Source organism: Triturus cristatus, chromosome 1_2, assembly GCF_964204655.1.
Source record: "Triturus cristatus chromosome 1_2, aTriCri1.1, whole genome shotgun sequence".
In the NCBI taxonomy this organism is placed as follows: domain Eukaryota; kingdom Metazoa; phylum Chordata; class Amphibia; order Caudata; family Salamandridae; genus Triturus; species Triturus cristatus.
In genome coordinates, this window is record NC_140580.1 from 926407523 (window position 1) to 926427433 (window position 19911).

The window sequence follows — 19911 nt, forward strand, 5'->3', positions numbered from 1 at the left end:
TGACTCGCAAGGGGGGGCAACGCACTGTAGTGAAATACAAAAACCAAAGGATGCTGCTTGGCGCGTCGCACCAGACCGAGAGCGCATGCCTTTAGCCAGTGTCAGCAAACGGGCAAAACAAAGTCCAATGCTTACCCGCCTTCAAGAATGAGCCCGACATATGCTGAGGTTCACAAAAGGATTCATTCCAATTTAAACAGCACGAATCATACAGAAAGTCGGGAAACGCCAGGCAGACGCGTTTTAGCAGTTATGCTTTCTTCAGTGCCGGTTTCCTTAAGCTGGGTTTCTCGCTGGGGGTTGATTTTAAAGTCCTGTGATATTTGCATAGCCACTCCCATTCTTGTGTTGATGCCCCGCCTCTGCTTGCAGCTGGCATTCATGTTGTGCTCCACTGAGACCAAATACATGCTGGTTATTGAAGTTCGTCGTGGAGACCCATACAGTGAGGGGACTCTCAAACACCAAGTGGTGTCCCAACTGTGTTGGCTCACCGTGCCCCGCAAACCGGCAGCCTCCAGTCCCAGTGGAAATTGTTGTTTGTTACTGGAACCTGATGTGAACCCTGCACTTAAAACTGCATCCTCTCTCCCGATGCAGTAATGTTAGTACTAATGTCTCGCAAGGGGGCAACGCGCTGTAGTGAAATACAAAAACCAAAGGATGCTGCTTGGTGCGTCGCACCAGACTGAGAGGGCATGCCGGTAGCCAGTGTCAGCAAACTGGCAAAACATAAAGTCCAATTCTCACCCGCCTTCAAGAATGAGCCCGACATATGCTGAGGTTCACAAAAGGATTTATTCCAATTTACACAGCACGAGTCACGCAGAAAGTCGAGAAACGCCAGGCAGATGCATTTCAGCAGTTATGCTTTCTTCAGTGCCGGTTTCCTTAAGCTGGGTTTCTCGCTGGGGGTTGATTTTAAAGTCCTGTGACGTTTGTATAGCCACTCCCATTCTTGTGTTGATACCCTGCCTCTGCTTGCAGCTGGCATTCACCTTGTGCTCCACTGAGACCAAATGCATGCTGGTTATTGAAGTACGTCGTGGAGACCCATACAGTGAGGGGCCTCTCAAACACCAAGTGGTGTCCCAACTGTGTTGGCTCACCGAGCCCCGCAAACCGGCAGCCTCCAGTCCCCGTGGAAATTGATGTAAGTTACTGGAAACTGATGTGACCACTGCAGCTAAAACTGCATCCTCTCTCCCGATGCGGTCAATGTTAGTACTAATGACTCGCAAGAGGGGGCAATGCGCTGTAGTGAAACACAATAACCAAAGGATGCTGCTTGGTGCGTCGCACCAGACAGAGACGGCATGCAGGTAGCCAGTGTCAATAAACTGGCAAAACATAAAGTCCAATGCTCACCAGCCTTCAAGAATGAGCCCAACATATGCTGAGGTTCACAAAAGGATTTATTCCAATTTAAACAGCACGAGTCATGCAGAAAGTCGGGAAATGCCAGGCAGACGCGTTTCAGCAGTTATGCTTTCTTCAGTGCCAGTTTCCTTAAGCTGGGTTTCTCGCTGGGGGTTGATTTTAAAGTCCTGTGACGTTTGTATAGTCACTCCCATTCTTGTGTTGATGCCCTGCCTCTGCTTGCAGCTGGCATTCATCTTGTGCTCCACTGAGACCAAATGCATGCTGGTTATTGAAGTTCGTCGTGGAAACCCATACAGTGACGTGCCTCTCAAACACCAAGTGGTGTCCCAACTGTATTGGCTCACCGAGCCCCGCAAACCGGCAGCCTCCAGTCCCAGTGGAAATTGATGTAAGTTACGGGAACCTGATGTGACCTCTGCAGTTAAAACTACATCCTCTCTCCCGATGCGGTCAATGTTAGTACTAATGACTCGCAAGGGGGGGCAACGCACTGTAGTGAAATACAAAAACCAAAGGATGCTGCTTGGCGCGTCGCACCAGACCGAGAGCGCATGCCTTTAGCCAGTGTCAGCAAACGGGCAAAACAAAGTCAAATGCTTACCCGCCTTCAAGAATGAGCCCGACATATGCTGAGGTTCACAAAAGGATTCATTCCAATTTAAACAGCACGAATCATACAGAAAGTCGGGAAACGCCAGGCAGACGCGTTTTAGCAGTTATGCTTTCTTCAGTGCCGGTTTCCTTAAGCTGGGTTTCTCGCTGGGGGTTGATTTTAAAGTCCTGTGATATTTGCATAGCCACTCCCATTCTTGTGTTGATGCCCCGCCTCTGCTTGCAGCTGGCATTCATGTTGTGCTCCACTGAGACCAAATACATGCTGGTTATTGAAGTTCGTCGTGGAGACCCATACAGTGAGGGGACTCTCAAACACCAAGTGGTGTCCCAACTGTGTTGGCTCACCGTGCCCCGCAAACCGGCAGCCTCCAGTCCCAGTGGAAATTGTTGTTTGTTACTGGAACCTGATGTGAACCCTGCACTTAAAACTGCATCCTCTCTCCCGATGCAGTAATGTTAGTACTAATGTCTCTCAAGGGGGCAACGCGCTGTAGTGAAATACAAAAACCAAAGGATGCTGCTTGGTGCGTCGCACCAGACTGAGAGGGCATGCCGGTAGCCAGTGTCAGCAAACTGGCAAAACATAAAGTCCAATTCTCACCCGCCTTCAAGAATGAGCCCGACATATGCTGAGGTTCACAAAAGGTTTTATTCCAATTTAAACAGCACGAGTCACGCAGAAAGTCGAGAAACGCCAGGCAGATGCATTTCAGCAGTTATGCTTTCTTCAGTGCTGGTTTCCTTAAGCTGGGTTTCTCGCTGGGGGTTGATTTTAAAGTCCTGTGACGTTTGTATAGCCACTCCCATTCTTGTGTTGATACCCTGCCTCTGCTTGCAGCTGGCATTCATCTTGTGCTCCACTAAGACCAAATGCATGCTGGTTATTGAAGTTCGTCGTGGAGACCCATACAGTGAGGGGCCTCTCAAACACCAAGTGGTGTCCCAACTGTGCTGGCTCACCGAGCCCCGCAAAATGGCAGCCTCCAGTCCCAGTGGGAATTGTTGTAAGTTACTGGAACCTGATGTGAACCCTGCAGTTAAAACTGCATCCTCTCTCCCGATGCGGTCAATGTTAGTACTAATGACTCGCAAGGGGGGGGCAACACGCTGTAGTGAAATACAAAAACCAAAGGATGCTGCTTGGCGCGTCGCACCAGACCGAGAGGGCATGCCGGAAGCCAGTGTCAGCAAACTGGCAAAACATAAAGTCCAATGCTCACCCGCTTTCAAAAATGAGCCCGGCATATGCTGAGGTTCACAAAAGGATTTATTCCAATTTAAACAGCACGAGTCATGCAGAAAGTCGGGAAACGCCAGGCAGACGCGTTTCAGCAGTTATGTTTTTTTCAGTGCCGGTTTCCTTAAGCTAGGTTTCTCGCTGGGGATTGATTTTAAAGTCCTGTGACGTTTGTATAGTCACTCCCATTCTTGTGTTGATGCCCCGCCTCTGCTTGCAGCTGGCATTCATGTTGTGCTCCACTGAGACCAAATGCATGCTGGTTATTGAAGTTCATCGTGGAGACCCATACAGTGAGGGGACTCTCAAACACCAAGTGGTGTCCCAACTGTGTTGGCTCACCGTGCCCCGCAAACCGGCTGTCTCCAGTCCCAGCAGTGGAAATTGTTGTTTGTTACTGGAACCTGATGTGAACCCTGCACTTAAAACTACATCCTCTCTCCCGATGCGGTAATGTTAGTACTAATGTCTCGCAAGGGGGGCAACGCGCTGTAGTGAAATACAAAAACCAAAGGATGCTGCTTGGTGTGTCGCACCAGACTGAGAGGGCATGCCGGTAGCCAGTGTCAGCAAACTGGCAAAACATAAAGTCCAATTCTCACCCGCCTTCAAGAATGAGCCCGACATATGCTGAGGTTCACAAAAGGATTTATTCCAATTTAAACAGCACGAGTCACGCAGAAAGTCGAGAAACGCCAGGCAGACGCATTTCAGCAGTTATGATTTCTTCAGTGCTGGTTTCCTTAAGCTGGGTTTCTCGCTGGGGGTTGATTTTAAAGTCCTGTGACGTTTGTATAGCCACTCCCATTCTTGTGTTGATACCCTGCCTCTGCTTGCAGCTGGCATTCATCTTGTGCTCCACTAAGACCAAGTGCATGCTGGTTATTGAAGTTCGTCGTGGAGACCCATACAGTGAGGGGCCTCTCAAACACCAAGTGGTGTCCCAACTGTGTTGGCTCAACCGAGCCCCGCAAAATGGCAGCCTCCAGTCCCAGTGGAAATTGTTGTAAGTTACTGGAACCTGATGTGAACCCTTCAGTTAAAACTGCATCCTCTCTCCCGATGCGGTCAATGTTAGTACTAATGACTCGCAAGGGGAGGGGCAACACGCTGTAGTGAAATACAAAAACCAAAGGATGCTGCTTGGCGCGTCGCACCAGACCGAGAGGGCATGCCGGAAGCCAGTGTCAGCAAACTGGCAAAACATAAAGTCCAATGCTCACCCGCTTTCAAAAATGAGCCCGTCATATGCTGAGGTTCACAAAAGGATTTATTCCAATTTAAACAGCACGAGTCATGCAGAAAGTCGGGAAACGCCAGGCAGACGCGTTTCAGCAGTTATGTTTTTTTCAGTGCCGGTTTCCTTAAGCTAGGTTTCTCGCTGGGGATTGATTTTAAAGTCCTGTGACGTTTGTATAGTCACTCCCATTCTTGTGTTGATCCCCCGTCTCTGCTTGCAGCTGGCATACATGTCGTGCTCCACTGAGACCAAATGCATGCTGGTTATTGAAGTTCGTCGTGGAGACCCATACAGTGAGGGGCCTCTCAAACACCAAGTGGTGTCCCAACTGTGTTGGCTCACCGAGCCCCGCAAAATGGCAGCCTCCAGTCCCAGTGGAAATTGATGTAAGTTACTGGAACCTGATGTGAACCCTGCAGTTAAAACTGCATCCTCTCTCCCGATGCGGTCAATGTTAGTACTAATGACTCGCAAGGGGGGGGCAACACGCTGTAGTGAAATACAAAAACCAAAGGATGCTGCTTGGCGCGTCGCACCAGACCGAGAGGGCATGCCGGAAGCCAGTGTCAGCAAACTGGCAAAACATAAAGTCCAATGCTCTCCCGCCTTCAAGAATGAGCCCAACATATGCTGAGGTTCACAAAAGGATTTATTCCAATTTAAACAGCAATCACATGATGTGTTGTGACATAGCCATCAAAAACGGACCCCCCACAATGTTAGTTTGTCTTTGCAACGGTCAATGCCATATTGGTACATATACCTTAACCATATAGCGAACAAGCATATTCAATAACATATTGTGGGTGGTCCGTTTTTTAATGGCTATGTCGCAACACATCATATGATGAACTGTTTTAAAAGAATGCACTGCTTTTTCAAAACATCAGAGTAAGGCGGATGCCGAAACGCGTCATGTTTGCTCCCAAATAAAACATTGATGGATATTGAGGAGAACCCCCGTGAGTGCTTCTTTCTTGGATACGAGTATCAGGAAAAGTGAGCGGCTATACATATATATATGCCCCGCTTTTTGGATTGCCTCAAAATGCATGCTGGGATGTTGAGTCCAGTAAACAACAGGCCACAGCTGCAAACAATGAAAGGCGGCGCCTGCTACACTCCAACTACTTGGAGCACCATGTGATTTTATCAAAGAGGGACCGAGTGAATTCCTGGGCAGAGAAAGGCATCTGAGGAAGGCGGAAAGTATGCCGAAATGCATTATGCGTGTACTGCGGTGAAATAAAACGATTACCTGTCCTTTGGTCCTTTCGGTGAAGGGACTTTTTTCCTATATATATATATCTATATATCTATCTATATATATATGTATATTATCTACTGGCGGTCGCCAGTAGATAGTTATAGTTAGGACCGTGTTTCCATAGGAAATCCGCAACATTCTATTTGGAATAACTTTGGCGCCGATTGACGAATCCTCGCGAAATTTTCAAAATAGGTGGGGTGCTCCGCTCCGCTCCTTCCCTGAAAGTCTCGGGGGGGTTCGTCTAGCGGGGGTTGAGAAAAAGGGGGGGTCCCAAAACGTGTTTTCCCCATGCATTTTTCCGTAGGACCTTTAGTCCAAGCTACAGCCCGAACGGCTGAACAGAATTACTTGAAATTTGGTAGAGAGGTAGTCCTCAGTTCAGGGATGTGCCTTTTGCAGGTCTGGTGTAAATCTGTTCATTAGTTCCTGAGAAAATTGCAGTTAAAAGCATATATATATCTATAAGCGCGCACCGTGCGCGTACGGTAAGCATTCCGTACGCGCACGGTGACTGGTTGGCTGATTGGTTGTTAGATGTCAGTAAACATTCGAATCGGTCGTAATCAGGAAGTGTCGGCCGCCATTTTGTCTCTCGCAGTCTGAGGCAATTAAAAACAAAGGGGGAAAACGTGAGAAGGGGGCAGGATGGACAGGTCCTGACCCCCTAGCCTTTGTCAGGGGGTCACTGAAGGACCCCCAAGGGTAAAAAAAAATATAAGTTTTTTTGCAAAAAATCGCGGGGTGCGCGCACCTTACGCGCACGGCACGAACAACGCATCGTGGGTGCTTGGTGTGCGTACGGTACGCGCACGGTGAAAAAACTTAAAAAAAACTAAAATAAAATACATAACTTAGCATTTAAAAAAACGTACAAATTCACTGAAAAAACCATAGGTTTCACACACGTTATAGTTAGTAATTAGCATTTAAAAAACCTTGCAAATTCACTTAAAAAACCATAGGTTTCACACATGTTATAGTTAGCTGGACAATTCACTCGTGAAAAACCATTGAAATTCCCCCGTTATAGTTAGTGCAGGCAAATATAACTCACACGACCGCAATCCTCTGCTGATGACGTCAGATATTACATCACTGATGACATATGTGTCTTTCTGAAAAAAAATATTTGTAATATAAGTATAGCTAAAAATTAATGGAAGAAGACATGGGTAAATAAGTGTCTAAATACAGTGATGTAATATCTGACGTCATCAGCAGAGGATTGCGGTCGCGTGAGTTATAGTTGCCTGCACTAACTATAACGGGGGAATTTCAATGGTTTTTCACGAGTGAAATGTCCAGCTAACTATAACATGTGTGAAACCTATGGTTTTTTAAGTGAATTTGCAAGGTTTTTTAAATACTAATTCCTAACTATAACGTGTGTGAAACCTATGTTTTTTTCAGTGAATATATATATATATATATATCTCTTTCACCACAGCTGCTTGAAATGTAACGGACTCCGACACAGCTCAGGTTCACCGCATATTAACTTCATGACATCACAAGACTCAGGCAGGATTAATACCACTCTCATTTATTGAATTAGACCCCACAGACGTGTTTTGGCGTGTCTGCTTTCCTCAGTGTGGGTTCAAATAAACAAGGATTCGCGCGTCAATTTTAAATACAGCACAGTGTTTAGTGACCACACCGTCATCCGCACCACTCAACACGTATGCACAGACATCACCCAATGATTACACTGACACATTAGTTATGGGTGAAGAACTGCTGCAGGTTTATTTCCTACAACATAAGTATGACGATAGAGAGGGTTATCTTACGGGCGATCCAGGGCAAGCAGCCCCTCGCTGCTCCGCCCGCCTTGCGAGCCAGCACGCACGGTGGGTCGATGCCCGGCAGTGCGGCACATTTTTCAGATCCTCCTTTGGATCACGTGATCTGTCTAATACTCCCGCCCTTTTTAACAGGGGCGGAGCGTGTTATGGCACACCCCCGGTTGGTCAGGCCCCCCAACCGCCCGAAGGACTAACGGGGCGCCGTCGCGGTCTTCCCAGAACCTCCTTCGGCTCCCGGACCTTGGCTCGGGCACCCTTACTGTGCCGGACAGGGGTACCCTTACTGTAACGACTGTCGCAGAGGTACCCTTACTGTACCCTTCTGCCTCCAGATTGCCCTGTAACTCCGCCACAGCTCTGGGGAGGTCCCCGTCGCTGCCAGAGCCCCCCCTTCCTTCCTTCGCTGTTATAGGTGCCCTGCCCCTGCGAGCTAGCTTTAGTGGGCTAAATTATGGGTCCTGTTCTGTAACCCGTAAATAACAGCAATAATTTGCAACTTTACTCAGAAGCCCAGAGCAGACTACCAAAAGAAATTTCTACAAGAAGCGAATTGACGCAAGGATGTCTTTTGGCCCCACTGCTGTTCAGCTTATACGTGAATGGTGTTCCTAACTTTCTTTGCGATGCGACTGCAGATCTTCCTAACGTAATTGTGTGAAGATCTAAAACCTGCATATGGAGCCAGAACTGAACCATAGCATTTTTTTTTTTTTTTAATTCTTCAATCCAACTCTACCCTTCATTCCTTGAACATAATTTTTAAACAATGGAAGAATGTTCTCTGCAGGTAAAGGTGGGCGTATTTTCGGAAAACAGAGTTTCTATCCTAGCACGAAGATGGTTTTAATTTACACTTTGAGGCCTCCCGTCCCCAAGGCGCGGCCTCTCGGGAGAGGTGGAACAGGAGGGGGGGGGAGGAGGAGGCTCCGACGGGTGGCCACTAGAGAGCTGCCCTGCTGATGTCCCTCTGCGTGGGACGCAGGCAGCGGCATTCCCATTGGTGGTGCGGAATATTCTCAAAAGAGGACTGGCTCCTAGTCCTGGTGACGCTTCCTGTGGCCATAACAACAGTCTACCGTATTCCCAAACAGTTAACCGTGGCCTGTGCCTGATTTTGGACAAAACAACTCAAGGTCATTCTCAACCCTTTTTGATAATGATTTAGTCAGTGTGTTGTGGCATCTTATATCACAGTCCTACCTCCCGATGTTCCCGATAAAATATGCCTCCACTGTTACGTCCCAGTCTGAGAGTGAATGACTCAGCACAGAATGCCATTCTCAGGCCTGCCGTTTACACGTGAGGTTCAATCACCTCCGTATAGACACATAATAATGTCCAGACAATTGCCTCAGAGTGCAGCAGTCTTATATGGTTGCTCCACCAACGTCTTATGATTGTCTTTAATACCCAGGCAGTGTCCTATTGTGCAATAAAATAATGCTCTCCTCTCTTCCCAATGCGTTTTAATGATGGGCGGCATGCTGACCGGTATATGCCAACACCAGGCACATAACCGCATACCTCGAACTCCAACGTCGGGGGTTGGGCTCCACCGCATTTATATTCCATACAATCTTCACTCTCTCCAGTTGCTGTGGAGCGCCTGACTGAGAGGGCGTGTCAGTAACAGCACGTGCAGCTTGTTTGAAACATCCTTCACCACAACCTGCTTTAAATGTAATGGATGGGCCAGGTCAGGGGGGATAAGTTCAGGTTAAGAGATTGCGCCTATGCCCCCCCTCCCCTCCTAAGAATCTTTGAATCCCGAGGAGCACCACCTACCCTGGGCTTGATTTTAATTAATAGAGGGGGCCGCATGAACCCCCCTGCTGGTCTGTTACAAGCCCTAGGGACCACCACCTCCCCAGGGCTACTTCAACAATATTGCGCAGGTGCTACAAGCCCCCCCGACTCCCCAGGGACCATTATCTCCCGTGGCCAAAATAGCATTTTAAAGTGGGAGGGGTGCTGCACAGACCCCCCTCCCAGGCCATATACAGCCCTGGGGACCACCAACTCCCTGGGGCCAGCCCATGCAGATCAAAGGAGGGGTCAGTGCGACCCCTCTCTTGGAGCCATATATTGCCCTGGGGACCGCCACCCCCCACAGCCGGCTCCTGCTATGTCCCGGGGTGCCCACCCCCGGGACATAGCTGTTTGTGTTTGCTTGGGGGAGCTGACAGCTCCCGCCAAGCAAAAGCAAACACTCCACTTCCAGCAAGCAGGAGCTGTCAAACAGCTTCCGCTTGCTGGAAGCGGAGGTTTCATTGCAGTCATTCGGACAGGGAAAGAGATGAAAAAATTGCTCTCACACACAGGGAGCTGCATTTCCAGCAGCTCTCGCAGGAGGTGGGGAGTCGGCTGGGACTGCGGGGGTCTGAGGCTCCTCCGTGGTCTTGAGGGAAAAGAGCAGCTAGAGAAAAAATAAAGGTGATAAACGCGCAGAAAGAGGAAGAATAAAGGTAAGCAACAAGCAGAAAGAGGGAAGATAAAGGTGATAAACGGGCAGAAATAGGCAGAATAAAGGTGAGAAACGAGCAGAAATAGGCATAATAAAGGTCAGCAATGAGCAGAATGAGGCAAGATAAAGGTGATAAACAAGCAGAAAGCGGCAAAATAAAGGTCAACAACGAGCAGAAAGAGGCAAAATAAAGAGAGAAACGAGCTGAAAGAGGCAGAAAAAAGGTCAGAAGGGAGCAGAAAGAGGCAGAATAATGTTCAGTAAAGAGTAAAAAGAGGTAAAATAAAGGTGAGAAATGCAGAAAGAGGAAGAATAATGTAAGCAACAAGCAGCAAGAGGCAGAATAAGGGTGAGAAACGAGCAGAAAGAGGCAAAATAAAGGTGATAAACGAGCAGAATGAGTAGAAAGAGGCAAAACAGAGGCCAGAAACGAGCAGCGAATAAAGGTCACAAATGTGCAGAAAGAGGTAGAATAAAGGTCAGGAACAAGCAGAAAGAGGTAAAATAAAGGTCCAAATGAGCAGAAAGAAGCAGAATAAAGGTCAGAAGGGAGCAGAAAGAGGCAGAATAAAGGTCAGAAATGTGCATGAAGAGGCTAAATAGAGGTAAAAACCAGTGGTAAGAGGCAGAAAAGATTCCCGTCATCTACGGAGTCCCTCATTGAGCTACACTGTCTCTTGTCATCTTCAGCATCTACCTGGAGACCCTTCAGGCTCTACTTTTAAATAACAGCTTCAAGACTACGAATATGCCAATATGCCAATGCACAGAAGTAGGTAAACACCCTTAGTTGCAGGGGTGGCTCCTACTTAAGGGCAGAGGAGCATCGCCCCACTGCTCAGAGTCAGTCAGCAAAAAATAAAATAATAATAAAACAATATTCTAATTTTATTTTCCACTGACTGACTGAGCCATGGAATCTAGGGCAGGGCCAGGCCGGGCCATGGCAGGGAGCAGGAGTGATGTGCACTGTAAGTGTACATGTCAGTTTGGCTGTCTGTCTTAGGATGGCCAAACTGACATGCACACTTACATTTCTCCAACCCAGTTGTGTTGCACAGCTGGGTGGACAAATAGTACAGGCTCCCTGTGCCTGACTGAGTGTCAGACCAGCCTGTCAGGATAATCTCAGAGCTTATCACATGCTTGGTATAGCATGAGAGCAGCTTCTGGATTGGGTGGAGAGCCTGTGCTTTGTGCCCCAGTGTGTGCCGGGAGGAGAGGAGCACCGAGGCGGCCTGCAGCATTGGTGAAAGCGACAGGTACGTTTAAAAAAAATATATTATTTTTCCCCTAACGCCTCCCCCGACCCATCACTTTAAATTTGCGGCAGCCGCCACTGCCTTTTTTTGACATGGTCACCCTCAGTTTTTGCCATAGTATTGTTGCTTTTCGACTGAAAATGCATTGGGTCCATGCAAACCAGGTTCCCAGTGCTCCTTCCCTTCAACAGGTAAAATATTCAATTGTAACCCAATTGGCAAGGTCATTAGCACCCCTGTAGGTCCCTATTAAATGGTACCCCTGGTACCCAGGGCATGGGTATACTAAAGAGGGCCCCTAAGGGCTGCAGCTTGTATTATGCCACCCTAAAGGACCCACCCACAAACTGCATGCAGACTGCCATTGCAGGCTGCAGGAAATGGTGCAAACCATTTTGAAAACATGACAGGCACACTCCCTGTGTGCCATGCCCATGTACACGGCATATACTATGTGTAAGTCACCCCTACAGCATGCCGCCTTAGAGCCCTAAGGTTGGGTGCATTATATTATATGCGAAGGCAAATCTGCATGAGCAGACGGGCCCTTGTGATGTCTGGTTACATTACTAGATATTGCAAGTGCTAGCAGCCATCTTAAGGAAATGTTCTGAACACTGATCATTATGAGTTACCCAGCTACATGATAGCTGCACTGAAACAAATATTGTTTGATATCAAACACTTTATCATAATAATTCCACACTCATGCCAGTGTTGGATTTGTTATAACATGCACCCGGAGGGCGCCTTAGATGTACCCCCTGAAACCTTCCAGTCATTTAGCATGCTGGCTCACTGGACTGTTCCAGCCTGCAGCCACAGACGAGTTTCTCATCCCCTGCTAAGTAAAGCCAATGCTCTCAGAGGTCAGGAACAATGCCTGCTCCGGAGGAAGGTAATCATACCTCCTCCAGCAGGATGACTGGTGAATTAGCATACCAAGGCCAGAGGCTTCAAAGCCTCTGCCGCCTTTGATATGTGACCCCAGCTCAGGAAATGACACGTCCTGCCACTGAAGAACCTCCCTAAACCCTTTGAGCAACATCCAATACTTTTCCAACCAACCAGCATCTCTCTTGAGGTGGAGGAGCCACCCACCTGCATCTGCTGGTACCGACTACAGCTGCCCGACTCACAGTTTTTGTTTGTCAAACGTGTTTTTATTGAATTTTCACAAAAGGTATCATGGCAGATGGTAATGCATACAACCGTTCCCCCCCCCCCCCGTATACAGCTTTCTCAGAGCTAATTACTTGTACAGAGTATTGCGGTTGCTGCGGGTCATAATGCCTCAGAGAGTCTTATACATATTACCAGAGCGTTACAGTGATTAATGTTCTCTTGAGAGAATAAAACGTAACAACTTGAAGAAAATAGGAAACAAGATCAACAAGCTGGGTGCGTCAGACCCAGTCCAAATGAAACCCTGGGTGCGTGGGTAAAGCGAAGCAAAGTCTGTAATGCGCTCTGGTGTGAAACTCTATGCCATTTAAAATTGGAATAAATGTAATGCTCTAACCCACGGAGAGCAGGTAGTCAACAGGAGGCCAGTAGACAAGAAATTGACTAAGGGACCCCAAGCAAATTCGAAATTCTTAAAGGCATCTCAATAGATATCGTTCATGTGTTCCATGGTTAGTGCCCTCCATAAGCGCGCCTGCCATTGCGTCCTTGCCTGAGTGACCTTCTTTTTCCAGGCTGCGGCCCCAGCCGTTTTGGCTGCACCCAGGCAGAGCCACATGATGGCTTGATCCGACTTAGTCTGGTATTTCAGATTCGGGTCTCGGAGCCCCAAGAGCGCGAACACAGGAGAATCGGGAATGGGATACGCTAGTATGTTTTTGATATGAACAAGAATTTCAGTCCAGAAAGGGCAGATGATCGGACAATCCCACCATATATGACAAAAGTTGCCGAGGAGGCCGCAACCCCTCCAACATAGGTCTGTTGTGTTGGGGAATATCTTTTTAAGTTTGGTGGGGTATAAGTACCAATTGTAAAGTACCTTGTAGTGACCCTCTTGTTGGGCCAGTGAGTGGTTGTGGCATCGTATGTCTCTCCCTAGAGCTTTCCATTGCATGTTCGTGATGACCTGCACAAGTGTTCGTTACCAAAAGTCAAGGTGGCGAGGATGGGGGATGGCAGAGTGTGTAGTAGCAACGTGTATAGGAAAGACATAGTCCCTTTCATTGTGTTTGCCCTCGTTAGGTAGCATTCCAATAGCGTGGGTTCCCTCGTCGCCCCCTCCCTGATCTCGGGTTGCAGGGCCCTGTGACGTAATTGTAGATAATTAAAGTATTGGGACTTGGGCAAGTTGAATTCTCGCAGCATTTATATAAAGTGAGGATATCCCAGTTATGGAAAAGATGTGTAAGAGCGAGGCAGCCCCCCTCCCTCCAAGCGTCAAAAGGGCCCGGTTGTAGTGCGGGTGGGAAAGCCGGATTGTAGTGTATAGGCGTGAATGAGGATGGAAACGTCATCCAGTCCATCTGTCGTAACACGTCGTCCCAAATGTTAGGGGTCGTTTTGGTAGGGGGGCTAATATAGGCATTTGCTGGGCGGTCTGTCTTCGGCTTCCAGAGGAGATTCCAGATCACCCGCCGATTCACTGTTTTGCTGACCATCAGGTCCATCCAAGGAGCAACTCACCAGGAGGAGGTCATCAAGAGTCCCGTAGCTCAGCCCCATAGCTTCACCAACTCCCAAAACGCCTAGCCTTCCCGGAACCTCCCGGAACCCATACCCGGGGTATCGGAGGACTTGCAAGCACCAAGGCTGGTTGTATGTACAGCCATGACACCACCGACGCCAACACTGATCTGCTGACGAGGGCCGTCAGGCTCTCCAAGGTTATCATAGAGTAGCAGTGCCTTCTTGTTTTCTCTCCCTCTCCAGGTCACCGAAATCAAGTGAAAGTCTGTAACTAAAACAGCCCTCTGGACAGAACACCTCTGCACCCAAGCCCCCCAGCCCGGGTCCATGTAAACCAACTGTGTATACGTGCTGCAGAGACCCTCAGGAGCCGAGCCCCCATTTGGGTACTGCGCACTGGTCCCTCAGTCCCCACTTAAAGCCTTTCTTTTTGCAGGTACTGCTCCACTGACTTTCCAGCGTAGTGCTCAAGGCTACCAACGTGACCAGCAACTCTGCACCTAGACCACCAAGGCAGGTAAAACCAAACTGCTGGTTCGTTTCTTGGACCTTGGCCCCTAAGACACTTAAGTTCAGGAGAAGAACCCTGTAAACCATTTGTAAGTATTTCTACGCAGTGAATGTTTCTCCCATAGGATAATATTACCGCATTCGAGGTTCATACCTCAAAAAACATTATTCAGCTGTATTTTCTATTTCTATAAAAAAAAACTCCTATCTCCAAAAGTACTTACCTGATCCCGATAATTTGGGTGTCTAAAGTTAGATAAAAATATATGTTATTTTTCTAAATTGGTCTCGGATTTCTTTTAGAGTGCGTGTCTCATTTATTGACTCTTTGTGTACAACAAATAACATTCCCCTCTGATAAGCCTAAGCTGCTTGCCCACACTACCATTAGAAGAGCTTTTGGGAATATTAAAGTAAACCATTAAGAGTCGACTGGACTATTTGCATGGTGCACCCCTACATTTGGTACACTACATATATAGCCAGCTTCCTACATTGGTGGTTCAGCGGTGGGATGAAGACTTTGCATTTGCTGATACCACTCCGTCAATAGGCGATTCCACTAAGAAATCTACAATTGACTTTAGTCAGAAATATTTTTTGCAAAATGTTTGATTTTCAATTTTTTCTTCATTTCAAATGTGAACTGTTAGGGCCTTGTGGTAAGTCCCCCAGTTCTTTTGTATTAGAAATGTATGAAGTGTACTAGTCAGTTAGTCTTTAAAAGTCATTTAATCGTTTTTTTCCCGATTTTCTAAAAAGGTCCCAATTGTACCCAAAAATAATGTCTTCCTCAGAGCATTAAGTTCAGGAACTCGACCTAACCCCTTATCTGCATCTTAAGGTGAGGCAGTTAAGGCTCCTCTGTAAGGATTGTCGTATATCAGGGAACCCTATACCCGACTGCGAGAGGTTGTTTTTTTCCTATTGGTTTCTCCCATACCTGCACTTTCTAAGGAATTTTAATTTATCGTCCCCGTGGGACACTGGGAAAATTTTGCACTGATCTTCCCGGGATCACAGCCGACCTAACTAGGTCCTTGTCCAATTTTTCTTTGTTGGGAGACTTTAACCTGCATTTTGATGAGTATTCTTTACCAGTTATACGTGATTTTGTGGATAGTATGGAATCCCTCCAACTTTTCCAAAAGGTGAGAGGCCATACCCACTCTCAGGGTCATTTACTTGACCCTGTTTTTACTAATGCCACTGATCTTCAGGTTGGAAACTCTACCCCGCTGCCCTGGACTGACCACTGCCTTATTCCTTTTTCCTGGACTCAACAGGCCAATAGTAGACCAGTAACAACATCTACTAAAATGCTTCGGGCATGGTCACAACTCCCACTAGATCGCTGGATATCAATACTTAATGATACTAGACCTGCACAAGAGTCTAATCCGACCACTGCAAGTCTCAATTTTGAAAACTGGTTGATTTCCTCTCTAGATATAGTGCTCCCAAAGAAATACATCAAGGATAAAAGTGGAGCTAATAGAAGAGCTTGGTATACCTCCAAACTGTGTAGACTTAAGCAGGCCTGTAAGCGATCTGAAAGAAAATGGAGAAAAGACTACTCCATTATTAATAAAGTGATCTATAGGGAGGACATCAAAAAGTATAAGTAAGAAATTAAGCATGATCAATCTCTTTACTATGAAAACCAAATATTGTCATCCCCCAATTCTTCTCGCGAAATATTTCACATAGTGAAAGCTCTTATTAAACCCCCTCCCCTACCTACTTCGTGCGAGGATATGTTATCTCGCTGTAATCAGCTAGCTACTTTTTTCTCCAATAAAATTCAAGATATTTATACCTCTTTTCACCAAACAGTTTTAATCAATGCTCCCTCAATCAACAACAAAGGATGCATTGATAACTGTATTTTAGCGGATTTTCCCCTCCTGGACCAACCCACCTTGCAAGGGATACTTGGCCAGTTGAAATCAGGCTCCCCTAAAGATACTGTCTCCCCCCTTATCTTAAATCGAATTTTTGATACAGTTGTCACTGTTATCTTAGGTATGATTAATGCATCATTTCAGAAAGGCATAGTTCCCCTCTCCTGGAAGCAAGCAATGGTTAAAGCGTTGCTGAAAAAACCAAACTTGGACCCTGAGGTATTGGGAAATTATCGCCCTATTTCGCTGTTACCAGGGATCAGCAAATTGCTGAAAAACATGCGAATAGTGTTCTGTCCAGGTTCCTGGAAAGCAATAATTGTCTTCACCCGTCCCAGACTGGTTTTAGACCCTTGCAGGGCACAGAAATTGCCCTTTTGACTGTAGTCGAGGCTACTAGAAAAATCTTAGACAATGGAGGCTGCACTGCTATTATCCTTCTAGATCTTAGCGCAGCCTTCGATACAGTCAATCATCAGTTGCTTATCCAGAGGCTTAAAGATGCAGGAGTGACTAATTTGGCCCTTAAATGGATTCATTCATTCCTGGAGGACCGGTCATTTCAAGTGTTTCATGAAGACTGCATCTCTGATCCTCAGCCGCTCCGATGTGGGGTTCCTCAGGGATCTTCCCTGTCCCCTACGCTTTTTAATGTGTATATGAGCCCCTTGGCAGGTGTTGTAGAACCTTTCAGCATTCAAATTGTTACTTATGCCGATGATACGCAGCTGATTGTCTCTCTCAATCAGCTGAACAACTCTGCCTCGGAATTGGTCTTGTGTTTGGGGGAGATCTCAGCTTGGATCGAATGCTCTTTCCTGAAGCTGAATGGATCTAAAACAGAGTTGATGTTTTTGGGTAACTCTTCCGTACCTAACTTAATATCATCCTGGCCAAATTGTTTTGGCCCTCCCCACTCCCCAAAGATTATATTAAAAGCTTAGGGGTGTGGTTGGATCGTAACCTTGATTTTGGGGAACAAGCAAGGAAGGTCGCTGGCAGCTGTTATGGATTGCTAAGGATGACACGGAAAATTATTCCTCTCCTCCCTTTTACTGCAAGGAAAGTGGTGGTCCAGTCCCTCATCCTATCCAGACTCGACTATTCTAATGTTCTTTACCTAGGAGCACCTTGCTCCACGGTCAACACATTGCAAATAGTACAGAATTGTGCGGCACGTCAACTCTTGAACATTTCCAACCGACAGTCAGCACGGGCAGCTCTGGCCACCCTGCATTGGCTACCTATTCAGCAGAGAGTGCAGTTTAAGGCTCTCTGCATTTCACACAAGATATTGTCAGGTTCTGTTTCACCTATCATTTGTTCCCTCGCTTCTTTCTATCATCCTGCCAGAACCCTGCGTTCAGGCAATAAGTGGTTGGCAGCTGTTCCCAGAATTAGGAAAGTACGTACAGGGGGTCGCCTTTTTTCATATAATGTAACTAGGTTATGGAACACCCTCCCCCTAGACATTCGGTGTGAAACTAATCATCTGGGCTTCCGGAAACGCTTTAAAACGTTTTTGTTTCCATAAACTGATACTGAGTTCATCAACTTTGGCCTCTTGCGCTGGGAGGCCTTTGGTAACCATGCGCTTTACAAATATTTTACAATTACAATTACAATTATAACATTAAGACTTGCTTAAACCCTACCAAGACAAAGCTTCAGGAGCTCCTGCAGAGTTTGAGGCAGCTAATATAGCCTTAGAGCCCGCTGCATCGTTAAAGGCCCGAGCCGAAGGCGAGGGACTTTAACAAAGCAGCTGGACTTTAATAGCTGGTATAGCCCTGCTACGAAGGGCTATAAGGCTATTAGAACATTCTGCCACTAGAGGGCAGAATGTTCTAACAAATAAAACAAAGCCTTCAGGGAGCGTGAGGGGATTCAAATCCCCTCAGGCTCCCTGAAGCCTTTGTTCACAGCCAGAGCTGTGAACAAAGAAACATTGGAATGTTGGAGCTCTGGGATTATACCAGCCATTATAAGTCCGGAGCACCCTATTGTTTTCAATGGAGCTTCCAACATTCCAATGCTCTAATATAACAGAAGATCCTGACACCCTCTTAGAGGAGGTGTACAATGACCCTGACAATAGGGACGGTACTCCAGGAGACGACCCCTACACTCTCTAGAGAAGGTGATGAGATATCCTCTCACATCTACCGTAGAACTGTAGTGCCTTTACAAATAGGGGTCGGTCAAGCGACTCAAGGCTCAGAGAAGAGCTAGATGATGAACAAGCAATTCTTAAGAGGCTAGCCAGAAGAGCAGCCCTGGAAACCATAATCCTGGCTATAGAAAAAGAGGGGACTGTTAGATCAAGACTGGGGGGCAGCCGAAACGCTTTATGTGAAATTCATTATATTTGAGTATTTGAATCATCTCTGCATGTCTTGAGAGTGCGTTACTCTTGCAATAGACTGTGGAATATATATATATATATATTCTCAAAAGTCAATAATCGCGCGCTCTCAGGGGTCCAGATAATACCAGGAGTTTATTCCAACCGTTACGCGTTTCAACACTCAAAGTGTCTTGATCACACGATATGGTCGCTTCAAACAGACGTGCATATGTATACAAAACCTAATAGACATAGATGTTTCTACCCATGTGGCTTTCACAATATGGAAAATACAGCAGCCATTTTGTAATGGGAGTGTTTATAAATACAAATATTTCATCCTGTACTTTTACTAAGACGATAAAAAGATATATTGTTTGTGTTATTTGACAATAAGTATTTCTACCTCTTGTTATTGCGAAAAGATATATATACATCATTGAAAATATGACCATAGTACAATGTGCTGTAAATTCGTATAATAATACTGCGAAAATTGAACGTTTCAAATCTGCCAGTGCCGTAGTCGTGCAATGTACTAACGAAGAATCAGATGCATTGAAACTCATGTTATGCCATAGTATTTACAAGACTCGTTCGGGGCCATTTGATTTAAGCAATTACACTCATAGGTGATGCCCCAGAGGAATACAGGCATGCTCTGCATAGGAACTCGTGGTGTACATGTAGTCTATTTCGGGCGGACTAGTGCCTGCAGATAATAAGACACACACAAAGTGTACAATGGCATGCCATGCTTAGTCATAGATTAATGTGATCGCATAGTATAAATATATCTAACAAGCCCAGTGGCAGTTTGGTCCGCTAATATGTAAATGTCTGCAGTTTTGTCAAAACAAAATGAAAATATGAACTGAACTTATATAAAGTCTCCAGTGATACAAGTGCAATAATAGAAAAAGCAAAAATCTCCTAGCTTGTGATGAGTGCAGAACAAAATGTTGACGAAGAAAAGGGTAGGGAGCCCGTGATGTGACAGTGATGGTTCCCTTCCTTTTCTCCTAAGAAAAAAACACAAGATAAGAGAAAGAGTTAAAATCTACATCATACATCTCAAATAGATACATGTTAAACTGTGCCTATCGTAAAATCATGGAACAATGAAAACAGTTTTTAAATTCCAATAAAACATTTCAGTCTTCATGCAAATGAGTTGCTAACTCCTCATCGAGGTTGAGGCCCCCAGGGAATATGG